The 20310-nt window shown below is 59.2% G+C and overlaps 4 non-coding genes across 4 annotated transcripts; all 4 read right to left on the reverse strand.

The window, feature by feature from the left end:
- Nucleotides 1–13274: 13274 nt before the first annotated feature.
- Nucleotides 13275–13488, reverse strand: LOC144945474 (small nucleolar RNA U3). Its single transcript, XR_013639664.1, has one exon. It is a non-coding gene; the product is annotated as a small nucleolar RNA U3 (small nucleolar RNA).
- Nucleotides 13489–13952: 464 nt separating this feature from the next.
- On the reverse strand, nt 13953–14024 carry TRNAH-GUG (transfer RNA histidin (anticodon GUG)). Its single transcript has one exon. It is a non-coding gene; the product is annotated as a tRNA-His (tRNA).
- A 1147-nt stretch (nt 14025–15171) lies between these two features.
- On the reverse strand, nt 15172–15385 carry LOC144945475 (small nucleolar RNA U3). Its single transcript, XR_013639665.1, has one exon. It is a non-coding gene; the product is annotated as a small nucleolar RNA U3 (small nucleolar RNA).
- Nucleotides 15386–15852: 467 nt separating this feature from the next.
- Nucleotides 15853–15924, reverse strand: TRNAH-GUG (transfer RNA histidin (anticodon GUG)). Its single transcript has one exon. It is a non-coding gene; the product is annotated as a tRNA-His (tRNA).
- Between the last annotated feature and the right edge of the window lie 4386 nt (nt 15925–20310).

The following is a 20310-nucleotide window of genomic DNA, read 5'->3' on the forward strand; positions in this document are numbered from 1 at the left end:
CCTGCGTCCCTCTCCGCTCTGCCTGCTGGGCGTCAGAATGGCCGTAGGTTTTCGCGGTCTCCAGCTTCACGGCAGCACGCGGTACAAAACGAAAACCCGTCGGAGATTTTGACTCCTCGTAACCACGCAACGGGGCTCTCGGCGCGAGCTTCGCAGTAACACTCGCGGTAACGTCCACCTGTCGAGTCGGGGTCCTCGATACGTTGAGGTTATCAGCATCTGCAGTGGTTTTGAACACTTCCAAAGCTGCAGTTGCTGTTAACAAAGAACCTGCAAGATGTGGAGCAGAGCTTCCCAAACGTTTTACTCAAACCGCTGCCCTTGTTGAGGCCTCCATCCGTAAACAGACGGAGGCCATGTGCACGGCAGGGTCGCTTTCAGAACCGTAACCGGCCGGGTGGCTCAGCGGTAGAGCGAGCGGCTGACAATCCAAAGCTTGTAAGTTCGTTGGTGGTTGTCTCGGCCCATCATTCCTCCGGGGTCGATAAAATAGCTACCACTTTCTGGGGAAGTCAACAGTGCTTGTCCTAAAAATGTGGAATTTCCAACACTGGCTCTGCAGGGCTGTAAGCAGCAGATGAACACCGCCTTGATGCTCATTTGAGCCGGAATTCACTCGGACTCGGGGATGCAAGAGAACGCAGAAGGCGTTGATTGCGTGACCCCGAATCTTCCAAGATCCCAGACGGGTAAACACCAGCTGTGTGTGGCGCACGCACCAGACACGGACCACCGCACGCAACCCACCTGTGCACCGAGCCCCCTGTTCGCGCGGTGGTTTACGAGGGGCCCCCAACGCGTGGCGTGCAGAGGGGCCCTGGGTGTCCCTCTCAGGCTGCTCCACGGCATCACACGGCAAGATGAACCTGCACCCGGGGGGCGCGGACGGACCGACGCACGGCCAGAGCTCAAGGGCGAGAGACATCTCCCCCGATACCAGGCGGTGGGGTGGGGCGGTGGGGGGGGGCAGGCAGGAAATATTTTCCATAGTTCAGCCCCGGGAAACTCCGGCTGATATCAGACAGTAAGTACAGCGTGGGCTTTACCTGCAAGACCTGGCTGGCGCGGCGTGTTGGTGCCCGTCGCGCAAGTTGCGGAAGAGCTGCTTCACGGGCGAGTCGTCTCGCGGCTCCTCCTCCGTCAGCGCCAACTCATCGTTGTCCTCGTCGCTCGCTTCATCGCCGCGGGGCCAGGCCATCTCCTCCTCGCTCTCTGTGTCGCTCTCCACGCTCTCTCCCCGCTGCGTCGTCACGTACACCTCGTCCACGAGGGAGCTGGGCTCGCACTCCGAGACGTGCGTGGTCCCTCGCGCCTGCAACGACGAGGACGTGGGCCACGGCGCCACCACGAGTCTCCACGCTCGCCCGTCCACGCGAGACCCTCGTCCCAAGCTTCGCATGCCTCCTCCAATCAGATGCCGCATTGACTTCCAAGTCAACCGCAACGTCTTCAAGATCAACCGTGGACTCGCTACCGCCTCTCCCCTCTCCCCTCTCACCTCTCATCTCACTCTACTCCCCTCCACACACTCTCCTAACTCTTGCCTCTCACCTCACTCTACTCCCCTCCACACACTCTCCTACCTCTCCCCTCTCACCTCACTCTACTCCCCTCCACGCACTCCCCTACCTCTCCCCTCTCACCTCACTCTACTCCCCTCCACACACTCTCCTACCTCTCCCCTCTCACCTCACTCTACTCCCCTCCACACACTCTCCTACCTCTCCCCTCTCACCTCACTCTACTCCCCTCCACACACTCTCCTACCTCTCCCCTCTCACCTCACTCTACTCCCCTCCACGCGCTCCCCTACCTCTCCCCTCTCATCTCACTCTACTCCCCTCCACACACTCTCCTACCTCTCCCCTCTCACCTCACTCTACTCCCCTCCACACACTCTCCTACCTCTCCCCTCTCATCTCACTCTACTCCCCTCCACACACTCTCCTGCCTCTCCCCTCTCACCTCACTCTACTCCCCTCCACACACTCTCCTACCTCTCCCCTCTCACCTCACTCTACTCCCCTCCACACACTCTCCTACCTCTCCCCTCTCATCTCACTCTACTCCCCTCCACACACTCTCCTACCTCTCCCCTCTCACCTCACTCTACTCCCCTCCACACACTCTCCTACCTCTCCCCTCTCATCTTACTCTACTCCCCTCCACGCACTCTCCTACCTCTCCCCTCTCACCTCACTCTACTCCCCTCCACACACTCTCCTACCTCTCCCCTCTCACCTCACTCTACTCCCCTCCACACACTCTCCTACCTCTTGCCTCTCCCCTCTCACCTCACTCTACTCCCCTCCACGCACTCTCCTACCTCTCATCTCACTCTACTCCCCTCCACACACTCTCCTACCTCTCCCCTCTCACCTCACTCTACTCCCCTCCACACACTCTCCTAACTCTTGCCTCTCACCTCTCATCTCACTCTACTCCCCTCCACGCACTCTCCTACCTCTCCCCTCTCACCTCACTCTACTCCCCTCCACGCACTATCCTAACTCTCCCCTCTCACCTCACTCTACTCCCCTCCACGCACTCTCCTACCTCTTGCCTCTCACCTCACTCTACTCCCCTCCACGCACTATCCTACCTCTCCCCTCTCACCTCACTCTACTCCCCTCCACGCACTCTCCTAACTCTCCCCTCTCATCTCACTCTACTCACCTCCACGCACTCTCCTGCCTCTCGCCTCTCACCTCACTCTACTCCCCTCCACGCACTCTCCTACCTCTCCCCTCTCACCTCACTCTACTCCCCTCCACGCACTCTCCTACCTCTCCCCTCTCACCTCACTCTACTCCCCTCCACGCACTCTCCTACCTCTTGCCTCTCACCTCACTCTACTCCCCTCCACGCACTCTCCTACCTCTCACCTCACTCTACTCCCCTCCACGCACTCTCCTACCTCTCCCCTCTCACCTCACTCTACTCCCCTCCACGCACTCTCCTGCCTCTCCCCTCTCACCTCACTCTACTCCCCTCCACGCACTCTCCTAACTCTCGCCTCTCATCTCACTCTACTCCCCTCCACACACTCTCCTACCTCTTGCCTCTCACCTCACTCTACTCCCCTCCACACACTCTCCTAACTCTCCCCTCTCATCTCACTCTACTCCCCTCCACGCACTCTCCTACCTCTTGCCTCTCACCTCACTCTACTCCCCTCCACGCACTCTCCTACCTCTCCCCTCTCACCTCACTCTACTCCCCTCCACGCACTCTCCTACCTCTCCCCTCTCACCTCACTCTACTCCCCTCCACGCACTCTCCTAACTCTCCCCTCTCACCTCACTCTACTCCCCTCCATGCACTCTCCTACCTCTCCCCTCTCATCTCACTCTACTCCCCTCCACACACTCACCTACCTCTTGCCTCTCACCTCACTCTACTCCCCTCCACGCACTCTCCTACCTCTCCCCTCTCACCTCACTCTACTCCCCTCCATGCACTCTCCTACCTCTCCCCTCTCACCTCACTCTACTCCCCTCCATGCACTCTCCTACCTCTCCCCTCTCATCTCACTCTACTCCCCTCCACACACTCTCCTACCTCTTGCCTCTCACCTCACTCTACTCACCTCCACGCACTCTCCTACCTCTTGCCTCTCATCTCACTCTACTCCCCTCCACGCACTCTCCTGCCTCTCCCCTCTCATCTCACTCAACTCCCCTCCACGCACTCTCCTACCTCTCCCCTCTCATCTCACTCTACTCCCCTCCACGCACTCTCCTACCTCTTGCCTCTCACCTCACTCTACTCCCCTCCACGCACTCTCCTGCCTCTCCCCTCTCATCTCACTCAACTCCCCTCCACTCAACTCTCCTACCTCTCCCCTCTCACCTCACTCTACTCCCCTCCACGCACTCTCCTACCTCTTGCCTCTCACCTCACTCTACTCCCCTCCACGCACTCTCCTACCTCTCACCTCACTCTACTCCCCTCCACGCACTCTCCTACCTCTCCCCTCTCACCTCACTCTACTCCCCTCCACGCACTCTCCTGCCTCTCCCCTCTCACCTCACTCTACTCCCCTCCACGCACTCTCCTAACTCTCGCCTCTCATCTCACTCTACTCCCCTCCACACACTCTCCTACCTCTTGCCTCTCACCTCACTCTACTCCCCTCCACACACTCTCCTAACTCTCCCCTCTCATCTCACTCTACTCCCCTCCACGCACTCTCCTACCTCTTGCCTCTCACCTCACTCTACTCCCCTCCACGCACTCTCCTACCTCTCCCCTCTCACCTCACTCTACTCCCCTCCACGCACTCTCCTACCTCTCCCCTCTCACCTCACTCTACTCCCCTCCACGCACTCTCCTAACTCTCCCCTCTCACCTCACTCTACTCCCCTCCATGCACTCTCCTACCTCTCCCCTCTCATCTCACTCTACTCCCCTCCACACACTCACCTACCTCTTGCCTCTCACCTCACTCTACTCCCCTCCACGCACTCTCCTACCTCTCCCCTCTCACCTCACTCTACTCCCCTCCATGCACTCTCCTACCTCTCCCCTCTCACCTCACTCTACTCCCCTCCATGCACTCTCCTACCTCTCCCCTCTCATCTCACTCTACTCCCCTCCACACACTCTCCTACCTCTTGCCTCTCACCTCACTCTACTCACCTCCACGCACTCTCCTACCTCTTGCCTCTCATCTCACTCTACTCCCCTCCACGCACTCTCCTGCCTCTCCCCTCTCATCTCACTCAACTCCCCTCCACGCACTCTCCTACCTCTCCCCTCTCATCTCACTCTACTCCCCTCCACGCACTCTCCTACCTCTTGCCTCTCACCTCACTCTACTCCCCTCCACGCACTCTCCTGCCTCTCCCCTCTCATCTCACTCAACTCCCCTCCACTCAACTCTCCTACCTCTCCTCTCTCATCTCACTCTACTCCCCTCTGCAACTCTCCTGCCTCTCCCCTCTCATCTCATTTGTCTAATCTACAAATCGAAATTCTTTCCGAAATCAGGCTAAACATTTAAAATGACGTCACGGAAACTCTCCGTTTGAGCAACATTTGCAGTTGACAGGCAATGCAACTAATGAAACTCTGTACGCCTCTGCACACATCGCTTACCTCCGCGTGAGCCCCTGGCTCTGCTGCAGGGCAGTCAAGAGGCTTCATGGCGGTGACGGCACGAGCGCACTGGTTGAGCCGTGGTTGCTTGACGAGCACCGCTGCACCAGTGAACATACAAGCACCAAGTAAAACCACCGACACCAGGCGCTTACTCTGATCCACATCACGATCCGACTACACAAACGACCGTGCGCGCGATCAAGACGGACAAACCTTGCGGAGGAGGCCTGTAGTGCCGCGGAGGAGCCACGGCCATCAGCGAAGCGACGTCAACTGTGACCGACATCTTCCCACGGTCGCCCTTCCTCTCCAGCTTCCCTGCTACCTGCGTTCCCGCTCTCCGTGACGTCTCGTAGCGCGCGGTCACGGCACGGTCGACCTCGTCGATACAAGCCGGAGCGTTGCCGGTGGCCTGATGGCGATCGGCTGCACTGCCGAGCGGTGGCCCGAAGCTGGGCTCCGCCGAACTTCTCGGTTCGCTTTCGTGAATTTCTGCAGCCGGAAATGATTTCCGCCCGCTCGTGTCTCCAAATTGCTGTTGCCTCGGTTTCATTCCGGCAGCCCTCTGGTGAATCCCTTGATCCGCCTTACCCTCGCACTCCGACTCTGTGTCGTGGTGTTGCTCGGCCGCATGGGTGTCGTAACGGCCGTCGTGGGTCACCAAATCCCCCAGCGTACCGATGCCGGCTTCGAAGCGGCGCTCCAACATCGCGGTGGTGGTGCCGAGCGCGTGCGGCACAAGTCTCGTGGTATCGCGTACGTCGCTCCTGCACCCTCCGAACGGACGCTCCCCGATCTCTCCAGCATCATCGTCCTCGTCGTCGTAGGGGCAGCCCCGCTGGGCCGCTGTCCACTGAAACCCGCCTTCTGCTTCCGAGCTCACCTCAGGGCGGCTCACCGTGTCTCTGCGCATGGAACGGATTTCCGTGCGGCCGTCTCTTGCGTCGGCGCGCGACCACGTCTGCCGAAGACTTGCCTCCTCTTTCGCTGAATCTTCCACCTGCGAAGAGCTGGACTCTAAACTCACGTCAAACTCCACGCCACGCGGCACGTTGTACGCGCGGAACTTTCGGCGACCCCCGCTTGCCTCGCGTCCAACGCGCGCTCCCTCCAGATCTCCTTCCGGCTTCTCCCCGGTTCTGCCGGACCGCTTGGGCGCCGGTCGTCCCTTCTGGCTGCCCGGCTCCACACGTGCATCCCTCGCCCCGCGTCGGCCAGGCTCGGACGCTGACCCCAGCTCGGCCGCTCGCCCGGCCGAAGCAGACCGAAGAGCGGCACGACGGGCTTGCTTCGTTGGGCCCGGGGCGTCCGTGACGTCGCGGGCTGCAATCCCCACATCCGCGTCGCTCCGATAAGCGGTGGCGAGAGGCCGGGTGAGAGTTGGCGAGCCGCCCTCAGACGGAGAGACGGCGGCTGGTGGGGTATCGACGGGCGGACGCGAGCTCAGCGGAGAGCGGCGGGACGCGGGCGGTGGCCGCGCGCGGTGCCACTCCTGGTGACGCAAGATAAACACACAGTTGGTAACTCTTGGTGCAAATCAAAACTATCACCAAACCAAGCAATGAGGCTTATGGAACGTGTGTTTTTATAGCTCTACACAGTGCGCGTGCCCGTATACACGTGCAGAAGGCAAACGATCTCGCGAAGTGACGGCGAGTTCTAAGAGACGCGTGTCGCTGTGGGCGCGCCGTGCCCGGTGCCGCTGGACCGCACCGCCAAGTCCTCGCGCAGGGTGAAGTGGACCTCGCTCAGGGCGAGAGAGCGCTCCCGGGCGGCCACGATCGTCCCCGCGTGCACCACGTCCAGCCACGGTTCCGGCAAGGACCGCTCCACAGGCATCTGCTGCCCCGACATCAGGAGCTTCTTCACAAATGGATCGTCGATCTCGGCCCAGGGCAGGCTGTCTGCGGACGACGACACGGGGAGCTTAGCCAGCGCCGCGCCCTGCCCGTCGCCACGCACCGGCTCGCGCCGTCGCCGAGAGGAGCAACAAGGATTAGTTCATCTTGCGCGATCGCTACGGGAGCTACAGGACTTCCCTCCCCGTCACGGACGGCCAGACGGATGGAGCTGATGCATAAACACTGACGGCATCAGGTGGAAGGCATTTCAAAAATTGACACTGGGTGCTCATCGAACACCCTGTGAACACCTTGCTGTGACAGAGCCTGATGAAGTGTAAACGCCGCAGGCGATGGATGCCCAGCGCACACAATCCTTTACCTGACACTCAACAAAACGCACAGCTCTAACACAAAAGTGAAAGGAAATATCCAAACAGGAGAGTGCGGCGAGGCCCATATGCCAGGTGCTCAACGGCTCGTTCCATCAGATAAAGCGTTGTATTGTTCGCCATAATGGTTCCATAGCAGACGTCTGTCCCTGGGTGACAATGCTGCCCATAAACTCGGGTCAATGTGAAACGTCTCAGCGTGAAAGATGAACGTGGCCGTGCACAACTCCAATATTTAGTCATTCCGCTCACCCAGGACAGCCTCCACGAGTCTCAAGACACTTATTCACTCAGTGAACAAGAGACACGAGATTCTGCACCGCCCTCTGTTGTCCACCACGTATACCCCCGGCCTCTAACATCCTGGCATGCATGGTGATCGCTCCACCAAGCGCTATCCAGGCACAACCCCGCTTAGCTTGTGAGATCGGACGTGATCAGGCGTGTGCCACGACCTCTATCGCTGCACTGTTTCACACCTCCAGCGCTGCACTCTTTCATGTATTTCTGTTTATTTATTTGCTTTCACTCTGCAAAAATCTGGGACCTTGATGCAAATAAATAAGAACGTTCGGACCTGAAAATATCTCGTAGACGATGGTGCAGTAGCTGTAGACGTCGGACTTGGCGCTGATGTTCTTGCCCTCGAGCACCTCCAGCGGCAGCCAGCGGTGCAGCGCGGAGGGCAGGAGCCGTCCGGGCCGCGCCCGGCCCCCGGGCTCGCTGCAACCGCACGGCAACGGCCTCAGCACTCGCCACCGCCCCCGCGCGGTCGCCCCGTGTTTACCGCCCCACCCCCTCCGTCAAGCCACTGCTGCACAAAGGCCTCTCCACGCCGTTCCGGTCATCGGGGTTGTCTTTTTACGTGTGTGTGTATGTTGAATTTATTTCGCACCGCACATAGCCAACCGTGCTAATCGGAGGTGCGGGGAAGGACAACAAACTAAACACAAAAAGCAGTTGACCGCACTGGTGAGGTGGGAGGCGGGGTCGGAGGCAGCCCGGACCGTTTAGAATATCGCTCGCCATCGATGTTAGCCGTCGCAGTGAGGAAAACTCAGGTCACTGGTTTCGTACTGTAGCGTGGTAACCACTGCACCACCGTTCCTTCGCTGAGTATGAATTACGATTCGTCAGAGCAGTGCGGCTGAAATCACAAACGACTGCAGGGGTCACGAGAACCCTTTATGTACAACGCAGACAAACGTAACGCGACCGTTTCTCGCGTACGACGACCGGGCGCGTGCGTCGCCAGCGTAACGATTGGTCGCGAGCGGCGCTCCGTCCCACTCCGAGCGTAGCAGGTCCGAAGAGAGAGAGATCGAGGAATTTGCCGCGGGGGGAGGCCGCACCTGCGCATGGCGTACTCGAGGCCGGAGAGCTTCGCGGTGTCGGGCGAGACGAGATGCACGGCGTGCGAGGACAGCCCAGCGTGCAGCACCCCGCGATTGTGCAGGAACCGAAGCGCCGTGCACACCTGCAGCAGCAGCCGCAGGATCGTTTCGTAGCACAGCACGGGGAAGTCCAGCTTCTGTGCGGCCGGGAGGAGAGGACACGGAGAGAGAGAGAGAGAGAAAGCCACGCCGCTCAGGAAGATGCGCGGGTTACGTACGGCATGAACGATGCCTTAAAGCGGTGGTTCTCAACACGGCTGTGGCATGGAGGGCGCAGGTTGCGGCATGGATACCGTGCAGGAGAAATTTCCAATGTGCGTCGGGAACGTCCGCGCTACGTTGCGGTAACACAACACGCGGATAGACCGACAAACCAACAACGTTGAGGACCACTGCCGAAGAGAAAGATGCAGCCCAAATATTGAACAGTTTTTATCTTGTGGATATGCGCCTTCATTCCACGTGTCCTGGGTTGTCCAACATGGGTCTTAAGCTTTGTCCATAAGAAAAACATTTACTTTAAATATCAAGGCCACCTTTTATCATAGCAGTCTTGTGACATCATTGCACTGATGTTGTATTCAAATTTAGAGGAGCCATATTACAATGCCATCACTCAAGTGCCATGATGAGGCACCAGACTGTAGCCGTTTCTAAGTTAACCAAGCTTCCAATCTCACGCTCCACAGCGTATGCTGGTATCTAAGTGAGCTCTTTGTTCCGCAGGTTTTACCGTCCTTTAAAGACGCTCGTGAGAGCAGTGTGCCCCGACATCAAGTGAGTGCAATGGTCCACTGGTGCAGCACCACGTGCTGCTGCTCTCTGTATCCCAGGCCGCACTTGTAAAACAGAGAGGTAATGCCTCAGTGGGTTTATTTAATCTTCAGTAAATAATACGGACGGACGGACTGAGGAGCACAGGCTATGGGCGAGAGGGTCGTACACACACACAAGCCCACCCTCTCATGCAGCACGGAGTAGAGGGAACCCAGGCGGACTCGCTCGAACACGAGTCTCGGCGAACGAAGTTCATCCACGAGGCTGACTCCCATGAGCAGCAGCAGCTCAGGACAGCACAGGCCCCTGGAGACACGACACACGCGCACGGCATGCACACTCAGCAGAACTATTACGCGTGCGGTTGTGTCTGGTGGCGACCAGCCGAGACCACCCGGCTAAGGGGGTCGATGAGCGCGACCGATTACCCCGGTTCGATCGCTCCACTGATTGGACAAAGCAAAAACAGCCGAGTGGAAAAAAAAACGTTGCCTCTGTTGCCGCGTTGTGCCGCTGGACGGGAGGAAACGGACGGCGGTTGGCGACGTAGTCGACGTCGTCAGGCGTGTCACTCCGGCCCAAAACGTCAACCGCAAAAAAGTAGTCGTATATTGGTCGATCAAACGTCTCCGTGGACTTCACCGCCCCGGCTGCGTCCCCACCTGTAGGCCTCCTGCTCAGCCACGAGCAGGTCCGCCACACGCCTCGCCCTGCCTTTCTCTCCCTCGGGCCGGACGTCCCGGACGGTCACCTTGGTCCCGCTCCACACCAAACTGCAACGATGAGCGGCCGTGTCAGGCGATCCCCTCCTCTGCGATTACTTGAACCGCGCACGGCAAAGGCAACGCTGAGGCGGCGCCAGCGTGACTCACCCCGCCATGAGCGTGTGAGGCCCGTTGGCGTAGGAGACGTGCAGGTCGTTCTCGTCGTGGCACAGCTCGTTTTCGGGGATTATGGGAAGGAACGCCGCGTACCCCAGGCTTCCCTTGGGTCCCGTGCAAACCTAACAGTGAACGTCCAGTGGAAAACCCATGAATGGCAAAATGATCAGAGTTACCTTCACACACAGCCTCACCATCCCACATAGCCTCACCATCCCACACAACCTCACCATCCCACACAACCTCATCATCCCACACAACCTCATCATCCCACACAACTTCATCATCCCACACAACCTCATCGTCCCATACAGCCTCATCATCCCACACAGCCTCACCATCCCATAGCCGAGGTTTTCAAGACGGAGGCACGAGCGGCTCCGTGCGTCCAAGGCTCCCAGCTGCTGCTCCTCCTGCTGCCCCCTGCGATAAATTGCCACTCGGTGACCACCGACCAGCTCCTGAATGTCCGCGCAAGATTCTACAAACGCCACCGTAACGGCTGAGATTAACGATCGGCTCTCGTGTTGTTGCTGTCGTTGTTTGGGAGTTACTTGAATCTGAAGAGGCGGCGTAGGGGGGAGTGGGGTATGGCGAGAGTGGCGTGCCGCGGCGAATGCGGCGCTCCGCTCTGGCGCGTCTGCCCAGTGGCGTGGCTCCCCAGCCGCAGCATCTCGCTCCAGCAGTGACCCAGCAGCTCCAGGACCTGCCAGACACACGCTCAGACGGTGATGCGGCCCAGCGATGGCACATTCACCGCTTGGTTTGCCAGAGGTCCGCGGTTCGAATCCGGTAGGCCACCCCGGTATATTAACCGTGCGATCAGGCGCCGCCTGCTTCGCTGTGGATGTTGACGATCCGAAATGAGTAGGCCATTGTGTGCAGGCGTTGACGGTCCATACTTGCCAAATCGTCGTACTCAGATTGTAAATGTTTCAGATTTGCTCTCCAACACACCAGTGTGCTGTACTAGTAACGAATTGGAATGTTCTGTTTACGTGACAAACCTTACTAATTGGCTGTTGGGTGGTGGCGGGTTTAACGACACATTTATATTTACTGGATCTAACTCAAAAAACCTAAATCATGCATGATACTGGTCGCGAAAGCCTCCCACGTGTTAAACTGTGAGTGAAACATTGCACTTTCATGGTAGCCTTCCGCTAAAAGAATGGCGGGAATACCGGACGTGCTGATGAATGCTTTTCCTGCTCCTGTGCTCAGTGGCTGAATCCCAGCATGCACCGAGAGCCATGTTTCCAGACAAAACGGTTCCTCGCGGTTGCTGCCCATATCCATGTTTCCAGAAGTAAGCAAACATGCTTCCCGGAGGAGACCTGGCTTTAAAGTTGCTGAATTTCTCAAAGAATCTTCTCCCAGTCACTCACAGACTGGAGTAGGTGGCACGTGACGAGCAGCAGCAACAGCCGTAGACAGAGCCGACTGAAATTCATCCTTGTGTGAGCCCACGAGGGCACGGGCATCCGCCCCGCGCGCACGTGAAAGGCAGCCGCCGCTCCGCAACGTGAGTCGGAGGAGACGCTCCAGATTGCCGCGGTTCCTCGGGTGCACGCCACCGTCTCACTCACGCTCTGGTTGCGAGGCCCCGCCTCCGCGGCCCAGTCCGCCGGCGAGCGCCCGCCGCGGTCGTGCAGCCGCAGGTCCCCGCCGGCGCCCAGCATGGCCAGCAGCAGCGGCACGCAGCCCGAGAAGGCCGCCGCGTGCATTGGAGTCGCGCCGTCCTCGCTTCGGCTGCGGGTGAAGGGGACGGGCCGGCGGGTTTCATCGCAGCGGCGGCATCGCGGCTTCGCCACCGGCGAGGGGATACGTCAATGGGGCTGATCTCATCAGCAGGGTTGAGCCTGGTTAGGCGATGACAGTAGTGAAATTGATCTTGAAACTATCTATGGAGAGCTCTGGGTATTGGTGGGTGGGTTTCCTCCGTGTATCTGATTTACTCCCATTTGCCAAACTCGTTGTTCAATTAATTGGACAAATATCAAACAAACATCAAAATGGAGGACACTGAAACTAAATTCATGAGGATTTATGGGTAAAAGGCATTATTGCTGTTCAGTTGATCCAATCCACTTTTCGTACTTTCTGACTCATAACCAAAGACTCACAAAAACACCTATGATCGACGGCATCTCAACATGCGGTCACATCTAGATGCTACAAAAATCCACATTGTGTTGCATAGCATGCCCACGTGTGCGGTGGAGCCATCACGCACCGGTTGGGGTCGGCCCCACAATGCAGCAGCTGCTCCACCGCTTGGCTCTGCCCCGTGATGGCTGCCATGAACAGGGGCGTCTGCCCGTCGTCGTTGGGGAGGTCGGGGTTTATACCTGCGGGGGGGTTAGTGGTGGGGGGGGGGTTAGTGGTGGGGGGGGGGGGCACCGCCGCGACTCGGGCCAATGAGGAGACGGGCGATGTTTCATTCACAAAATGGAACTGGGGGAGGGTGGCTCCATTCATAAAATGGAAGCCTTGAACAGAAAAAAGCGGATCTTTTTGCCTCGTGTTTCTTTCAACATTCCCAGCCTTAAGGTGATTCAGTTGGGGGTGGGAGGGGTGGGGCTGGTTGGAAAGGGGAGGGTGGGGAGGAACTGGGTGGGGAGGTAGGAACAACAGCTTCCACACTGCCCACCAGGGATTATTTGTCTGTCTGTCGTGCACGAATGCGCTGTCTAACCAAGTTCCTACCTGCCCGCTCAGAAGGAACGTGTGTGACCGCCCCATGGATGCCATTATATTACTGTGAACGCCTCTAAAGGTGAACAGCATTTGCAATATATTTAATAGTAATATCTAAAATTGTGCGCTACTAATACTGGCTGTGCCTAGAGTGCAAATATCTGTTTTTATTTCGCAAAGAAACCAACCCCTCAGCTTGCTGTGCCTCCCTCCCGCCACCCTTGCGAGCGGCAGGAACGGTCATCAATGGCGAGGAGCGGCTGCGTGAGCAGCACTCCAAGCCGGCTTCGCGCTCAGGAGGCACAGCTCCAACTCCTCATCGGGGCTGGTTGGTCCAGACACTTTAGAGCCCATTTCGTAAGTTGGAAACTATAGAAATGATCCCTGAAAGTATAGTCTTAGTGAGAACAGGTCGGCGCAGCGCTATATGTAGTCATGAATACTCGCTCTACGCTATGGGGCCTGTGTGGTTTCTTAACTAGGTACGTTTAGTAACCTACAAATATTGAACTTGTTCAGTGTCAACATCAACATTAACTGTAATTTAAATGTTTATGTCACCTGCAAAGTCAACGATGTAAAGAATAAAAGGAGTTTACTTCAACTGTGCTAAATGTGAACTGCATGGTGGGAGTCGCCTCTCGACCTGGACCACGAGGCGGCGCTAGTTGACGAGTTCAGAGCGTGGGTCAGGGGATGTCAGCAGTTACATTTTATGACTAAAAAAAAGCAACATAAAACAGTTACATAAAAAAGTAACATAAAAAATCACACCTTTCCGCAAACGCATGGCTAAATAAACTAACCACTATAAACAAGGACAATAAAACAACGCAGGCCGCTGCCGTGTCTTTGTCACCACAATGCCGTGACTCGGATTCGAACCGAGGTTGCTGCGGCCACAACGCAGAGTACTAACCACTATACGATCACGGCGAGCTACGCGGCCCACTGGCTCCACCTGCAGGCAAAGAGCTCTCTTGATCGCCTCCAGCACCACGCCAGACTCACTCAATGGGCTCGTCCCACGTTTTTTCGGAATACTGCTGCTCATCTTAGTACGGCAGACTGTCGATTATCCGCGTGCGGTTTATTCGATTTGCGGGGTTAGTGGTGGGGGGGGGGGTTAGTGGTGGGGGGGAATGTTAGTGGTGGGGAGGGGGGGGTAGTGGGGGGGGGTTAGTGGTGGGGTGGTGGGGTTAGTGGTGGGGGGGGGGGTTAGTGGGGGGGTAGTGGTGGGGGGGTTAGTGGTGGGGGGGGGTTAGTGGTGGGGGGGGGGGGTTAGTGGTGGGGGGGGGGTTAGTGGGGGGGGTAGTGGTGGGGGGGGGGTTAGTGGTGGGGTCAATGGTGGGGGGGGGGGTAGTGGGGGGTTAGTGGGGGGATGGTGGGGTTAGTGGTGGGGGGGGGTTAGTGGTGGGGGGGTGGTTAGTGGGGGGGTAGTGGTGGGGGGGGGTTAGTGGTGGGGGGGGTTAGTGGGAGGGTTAGTGGGGGGGGTTAGTGGTGGGGGGGTTAGTGGGGGGGGGGTTAGTGGTGGGGGGGGTTAGTGGTGGGGGGGGTTAGTGGTGGGGGGGTTTGTGGTGGGGGTTAGTGGTGGTGGGGGGTAGTGGGGGGGGGCACCGCCGCGACTCGGGCCAATGAGGAGACGGGCGATGTTTCATTCACAAAATGGAACTGGGGGAGGGTGGCTCCATTCATAAAATGGAAGCCTTAAACAGAAAAAAGCGGATTTTTTTGCCTCGTGTTTCTTTCAACATTCCCAGCCTTAAGGTGAGGGGAGGGTGGGGAGGGACTGGGCTAGGTGGTGAGGAACTGGGTGGGGAGGTAGGAACAACAGCTTCCACACTGCCCACCAGGGATTATTTGTCTGTCTGTCGTGCACGAATGCGCTGTCCAACCAAGTTCCTACCTGCCCGCTCCGAAGGAACGTGTGTGATCGCCCCATGGATGCCATTACATTACTGTGAACGCCTCTAAAGGGGAACAGCATTTGCAATATATTTAATAGTAATATCTAAAATTGTGCGCTACTAATACTGGCTGTGCCTAGAGTGCAAATATCTGTTTTTATTTCGCAAAGAAACCAACCCCTCAGCTTGCTGTGCCTCCCTCCCGCCACCCTTGCGAGCGGCAGGAACGGTCATCAATGGCGAGGAGCGGCTGCGTGAGCAGCACTCCAAGCCGGCTTCGCGCTCAGGAGGCACAGCTCCAACTCCTCATCGGGGCTGGTTGGTCCAGACACTTTAGAGCCCATTTCGTAAGTTGGAAACTATAGAAATGATCCCTGAAAGTATAGTCTTAGTGAGAACAGGTCGGCGCAGCGCTATATGTAGTCAGGTACAGTGGCTCTACGCTATGGGTACTGCGTGGTTTCCCAGCTAGACAGGTTTAGCACCTACAAATGTTAAACTTGATCAGTGTCAACATCAACATTAATTAAAAATGTTTATTTCACCTGCAAAGTCAACGATATAAATGATAAAAGCAGTTTACTACAACTGTGCCAACGGTGAAATGCATGGTGGGAGTCACCTCTCGACCTGGACCACGAGGCGTGGGTCAGAGGATGACAGCAGTTACATTTTGTGACTTAAAAAAGTAATAGATAAAACACGCACGCCTTTCTGCAAACGCGTGGATAAATCAACTAACCACGATAAACAAGGACAATAAAAAAACTAACCACTATAAACAAGGACGATAAAATAAACTAACCACTATGAACAATAAAACAACGCAGGCCGCTGCCGTGTCTTTGTCGCCACAATGCCGTGACTCGGATTCGAACCGAGGTTGCTGCGGCCACAACGCAGAGTACTAACCACTATACGATCACGGCGAGCTACGCGGCCCACTGACTCCACCTGCAGGCAAAGAACTCTCTTGATCGCCTCCAGCACCACGCCAGACTTAATGGGCTCGTCCGACTGACAATTTGACATGAATTAATAACTCGTGGATTTCCCCTTCAGGCCAAATTAATCATCTTGGAAATGTTCATTACAAGTCACGTGCTTAAACCGACCAAATATGTGCTCCGATTCTGCGATCCATTTCGTGGGCGGAGTCTTCTGCGCGGGAGCATGAAATTGTTATCACTGAGCATGCACATCGATCGGTGATTTACACCGATGTAGAGGAGTAGAGGAGAGTGGTGGCGTCGCGTGCGCTGTCCGGTGCTGTGACATCACGGGACGTGGGGTCGCACGCGCCGGGCAGTGCACGTGACGTCTCGCCTCAGAGGGTATTTAAGGGAGACCCCGTGACGTAAGCGGGGTCACTGGAGGAACGGGGATAGTGGAAGGGGTGAAGAGGGAACCCTTATAGTGATACCTGTTAATAAACCCTGGCGGAAGCCCCTAACTCACCTCCGTCTCCGAGTACCTCCGTCTACAACAGCAACAACTACTTAACAACTGGTGTCAGAAGTTTACACCGTCGCCAACATGTCAAAAGCGGGCGCACGGCGTAAGAACCCACCGGCACATGACTTGGAGGGTGCCGAAGGCGGAGAGGAGGCTCCAGCAGTGACCCCGGAGCCCGGGACCCCGGTGACGGTCCCCATGGAAACGAGCGGGCCGGAGCGGGAGGATTCGGCTGCGGGGAGTGCCAGCTCACCGCCGCCGCCAGAGACGGAAAGCGTCCCCGCAGCTCTGCTGCACCAGCTCCTGCAGGCGGTGGGGCAGCTGACCGTCAGGTTGGCCGAGGTGGAGGCACGGACGCAGCCAACCGCCCCGCACTCGAGACGGGAGCAACTGTCAACTGCCAACGTTGAAAGCGCCGCCGTTTTCCCAGCGACCGCTCCACCGGAAATGGCCGTCATGTTGGCTGCGACGCAATCCGCGGCGGCCATGTTGGCTCGGGAGACGTATGCGGCCGCTACTACGGCTGCGACGCGGCGGCCGGCGGACATGGCTGCCATGGCGACCGCGACGCCGCGTCTCTCCACCGACGCGGCCGGGGTTTCTCGGCACGCCGCTCCTGCGGGACCAGCCGCGGGCGACGACGCGGCTCTACATCAAGCTGCGCCCGCCGGGGGGGCCCCGGGTAAGTACGCGCGTGCCGTCCTCGCCGGGCCGCCGGGGTGGGCAGCGGCAGCTGCCGCTGCCCCGTACATCGCCGTGCCGCCGGAATGGGCCGCGGGTGCTGCCATGGCGACCGCGACGCCGCGTCTCTACACTGACGCGGCCGGGGTTTCTCGGCACGCCGCTCCTGCGGGACCAGCCGCCGGCGACGACGCGGCTCTACATCAAGCTGCGCCCGCCGGGGGGGCCCCGGGTAAGTACGCGCGTGCCGTCCTCGCCGGGCCGCCGGGGTGGGCAGCGGCAGCTGCCGCTGCCCCGTACATCGCCGTGCCGCTGGAATGGGCCGCGGGTGCTGCCGCGGCTCCACCTGTCGCTGCGCTCACGGGGCCGGCCACCGGCGATGCCGCGGCTCTGCACCTCGCCGTGCCTGCGTCCCTTGTCATGGATGACGCCGCGGCTCCGTGTTATACCGCCGCGTCTTCGGCGTGGCCCATGGAGGCTGCAACGCCGTGGTGCCTCGCCGCGTCGCGAGAGGTTGCGGCGGCTGCGGCCGCTGTCCCGCACCTCGCTGCGCCGGCGGGGTGGGCCGCGGGGGCCGCCGCAGCTCCGTGTTATACCGCCGCGTCTTCGGCGTGGCCCGGGGAGGCCGCAACTCCGTGGTGCCTCGCTGCGTCGCGAGAGGTTGCCGCGGCTACGGCCGCTGTCCCGCACCTCGCTGCGCCGGCGGGGTGGGTCGCGGGGGCCGCTGCAGGCCCGATTTATACCGCCGCGTCTTCGGCAACGCCGTGGTCCCTCGCCGCGTCGCCGTGGCTTCGTACGCCGCCGCTGACAGGTGGGTCGCGAAAGCGCAGGTGCCTTCACACCTCGCTGCATCTACGGCGTGGCCCATGGGGGCCGCAACTCAGCAGCACTTCGCTGCGTCTACGGCGTGGCCCATGGGGGCCGCAAATCAGCCGCACTTTGCTGCGTCTACGGCGTGGCCCATGGGAGCCGCAACTCAGCCACAATTCGCTGCGCCTACGGCGTGGCCCATGGGGGCCGCAGCACCACCGCACCTTTCCGCGTCTTCGGCGTGGCCCGCGGGAGCCGCAATGCTGCCACCGCCGCACCACGTCGCGTCCGCCGGGTGGCCCGCAGGTGCCGCTTGGCTTCCACACCTCGCGGCGCCGCGCGGCCAATGGCAGCGCCGGTTACCCGACGTTGCGCCGTTTGTCGCGCAAGGGGGCGACTGGTCGGCCTTCCAGGACCGGTTCGACGCGGCATACATGTCGGTCGGCTGGTCCATGGAGGAGGCCTTGCCGGCGCTTCCGACCTGCTTGGACGAAAGGGCTCTGCAGGCCTTCAAGTCCATCCATCCGGCCAATCGGGCTACACTCCCGGCGGCCTATATCCAAATGGCCAACGTTTTTGAGCCGCCGTCCACCGCGCAGCTAAAGTTTTCATTGCGGCGGCGGGAGGAGGGGGAACTGCCGCTGGCCTTCCGCTGCTCGCTCCTGGCCCTGGCACAGGCTGCATACCCTGACCTGTACGGCAGGGCACTTGATTCTATGGCCTTGGGGAAGCTGCTTGACCTGGCAAGGGAGCTAGGAATTGCTCTGTCGATCAACAATGATCGGCAGATCACATCCTTGGCGGTCGCCGAAAACATTCAGGCGCACCTCTCCCTCCGCCAACGGCCTCAGATGGCGGCGTGTGCGGGGGTCCCGGCGCCGGGCGGGGGGGTCACCTCTCAGGGGGTGGACACCCTCGCGGCCCTGGCGGTGCCCGATCGTCAAGGAAGGGGGGCGGGTGGTCGCCGTCCGGAGCAGCGGGGGCGGCCGGGACCTTCCCGTCCACAGGAGGCGGACACGGTGGCCTGCTTCCGCTGTGGTCAGCGGGGCCACATTGAGCGGGGCTGCCGGAATGCCCCGGGGGCCTTTGGAAAAGGGACTCCACCTTCTCCCAGACCCTCCTTGGCATCGGGTCCGGGGCCCCAGGCGAGTCGCGACGCATCATCTGCGCGGCCGCTCCCTTCACCTCATGCATCTAGCGGGGCTAGGGCCCATCGTCATGGGGTTGTCCTCGAAGGGTCGGGTGCACCATCGTCATCACCCCCTCAATGGCCCAGACAGACCCGCCACTGGGATGCGCTTGCGCATAGGATGGTGGCGGCAGCTGCCGGCTCCTCAGCGGTGGCAGGATATGTGCAAGGGGTGCACGTTCGCCTCCTGGTGGATACGGGGGCATCGGCCACCATTATTTCGGAGGCCATTTTTGGGCTGCTACCCCGCAGCGTGGGTCCGTTAAGGCCGGTTCGCGGGGCTTGTGTCGCCGCGAACGGCGGCAGTTTGGGCATCTTGGGCCACGTTGTAGCGTCGGTTCGGGTTGACGAGATTGAGTTGGCCGGGCCGATTTTGGTCTCCAGGACCTTGGCAGTGCCATGCCTCTTGGGGACCGACTTTTTGTCTAGGATGCCCATCCGAATTCTCGTTGACCAGGGCTGTGTGGAAATGCCGTCAGGGAGGCGGCTGAAATTCCTACAATCGCCTACCGTCCTGTCTCCCTTGGTCGCCGGTGTACGGGCCTTGAATAAAGTGCCGGTGACCGTACCACCAGCGTCACAAATCCTGATACCCCTTAGGTTGCGCAAACCGCTCGAAATGGGCTCCACGGAGACGGGTATCCTCCTGTCCCCGTCAAGCTACTTTTCAAGGACGAAGGGGTTGGTGGGCGCCTTGACAGCCGTGTCGGGGGGCCAGGACCTTTTTTTGCAGGTCCTCAATTCGGGACCCTTGCCGGTCGTAGTCCCGGCCGGCGCCGTTTTGGCACACGCGACCCCGGCTCCTCCACCCGAGAGCGCTGCCCCGGATGGAGGGGTCGTGGCGGGCGTGATGCGCACGGGGGACCCCGACGCATCATGGATCGCCACGTTGTGCGACGAGAATGCCTCGTTGTCCTCCGGGGAACGTCGGCAACTCCGCGACCTCATCGAGCGGTTCACCGATGTATTCAGCCAAAGTAAGTTTGATCTGGGTCGCACTACTCTTTTGGACCACCACATAGACACGGGCGACGCGGCCCCTATTCGACTTAATTCCCACCGCTTTAGCCCAGCGGAAAAAGATCATGTCCGCTCGGCTGTCGAGGAAATGTTGGCGGCGGACATCATCTCCCCATCTACTAGCCCTTGGGGTGCCCCCATTGTGCTAGTCAAGAAACGG

Source organism: Lampetra fluviatilis, chromosome 37 (genome assembly GCF_964198595.1).
Source record: "Lampetra fluviatilis chromosome 37, kcLamFluv1.1, whole genome shotgun sequence".
Taxonomy (NCBI): Eukaryota; Metazoa; Chordata; class Hyperoartia; order Petromyzontiformes; family Petromyzontidae; genus Lampetra; species Lampetra fluviatilis.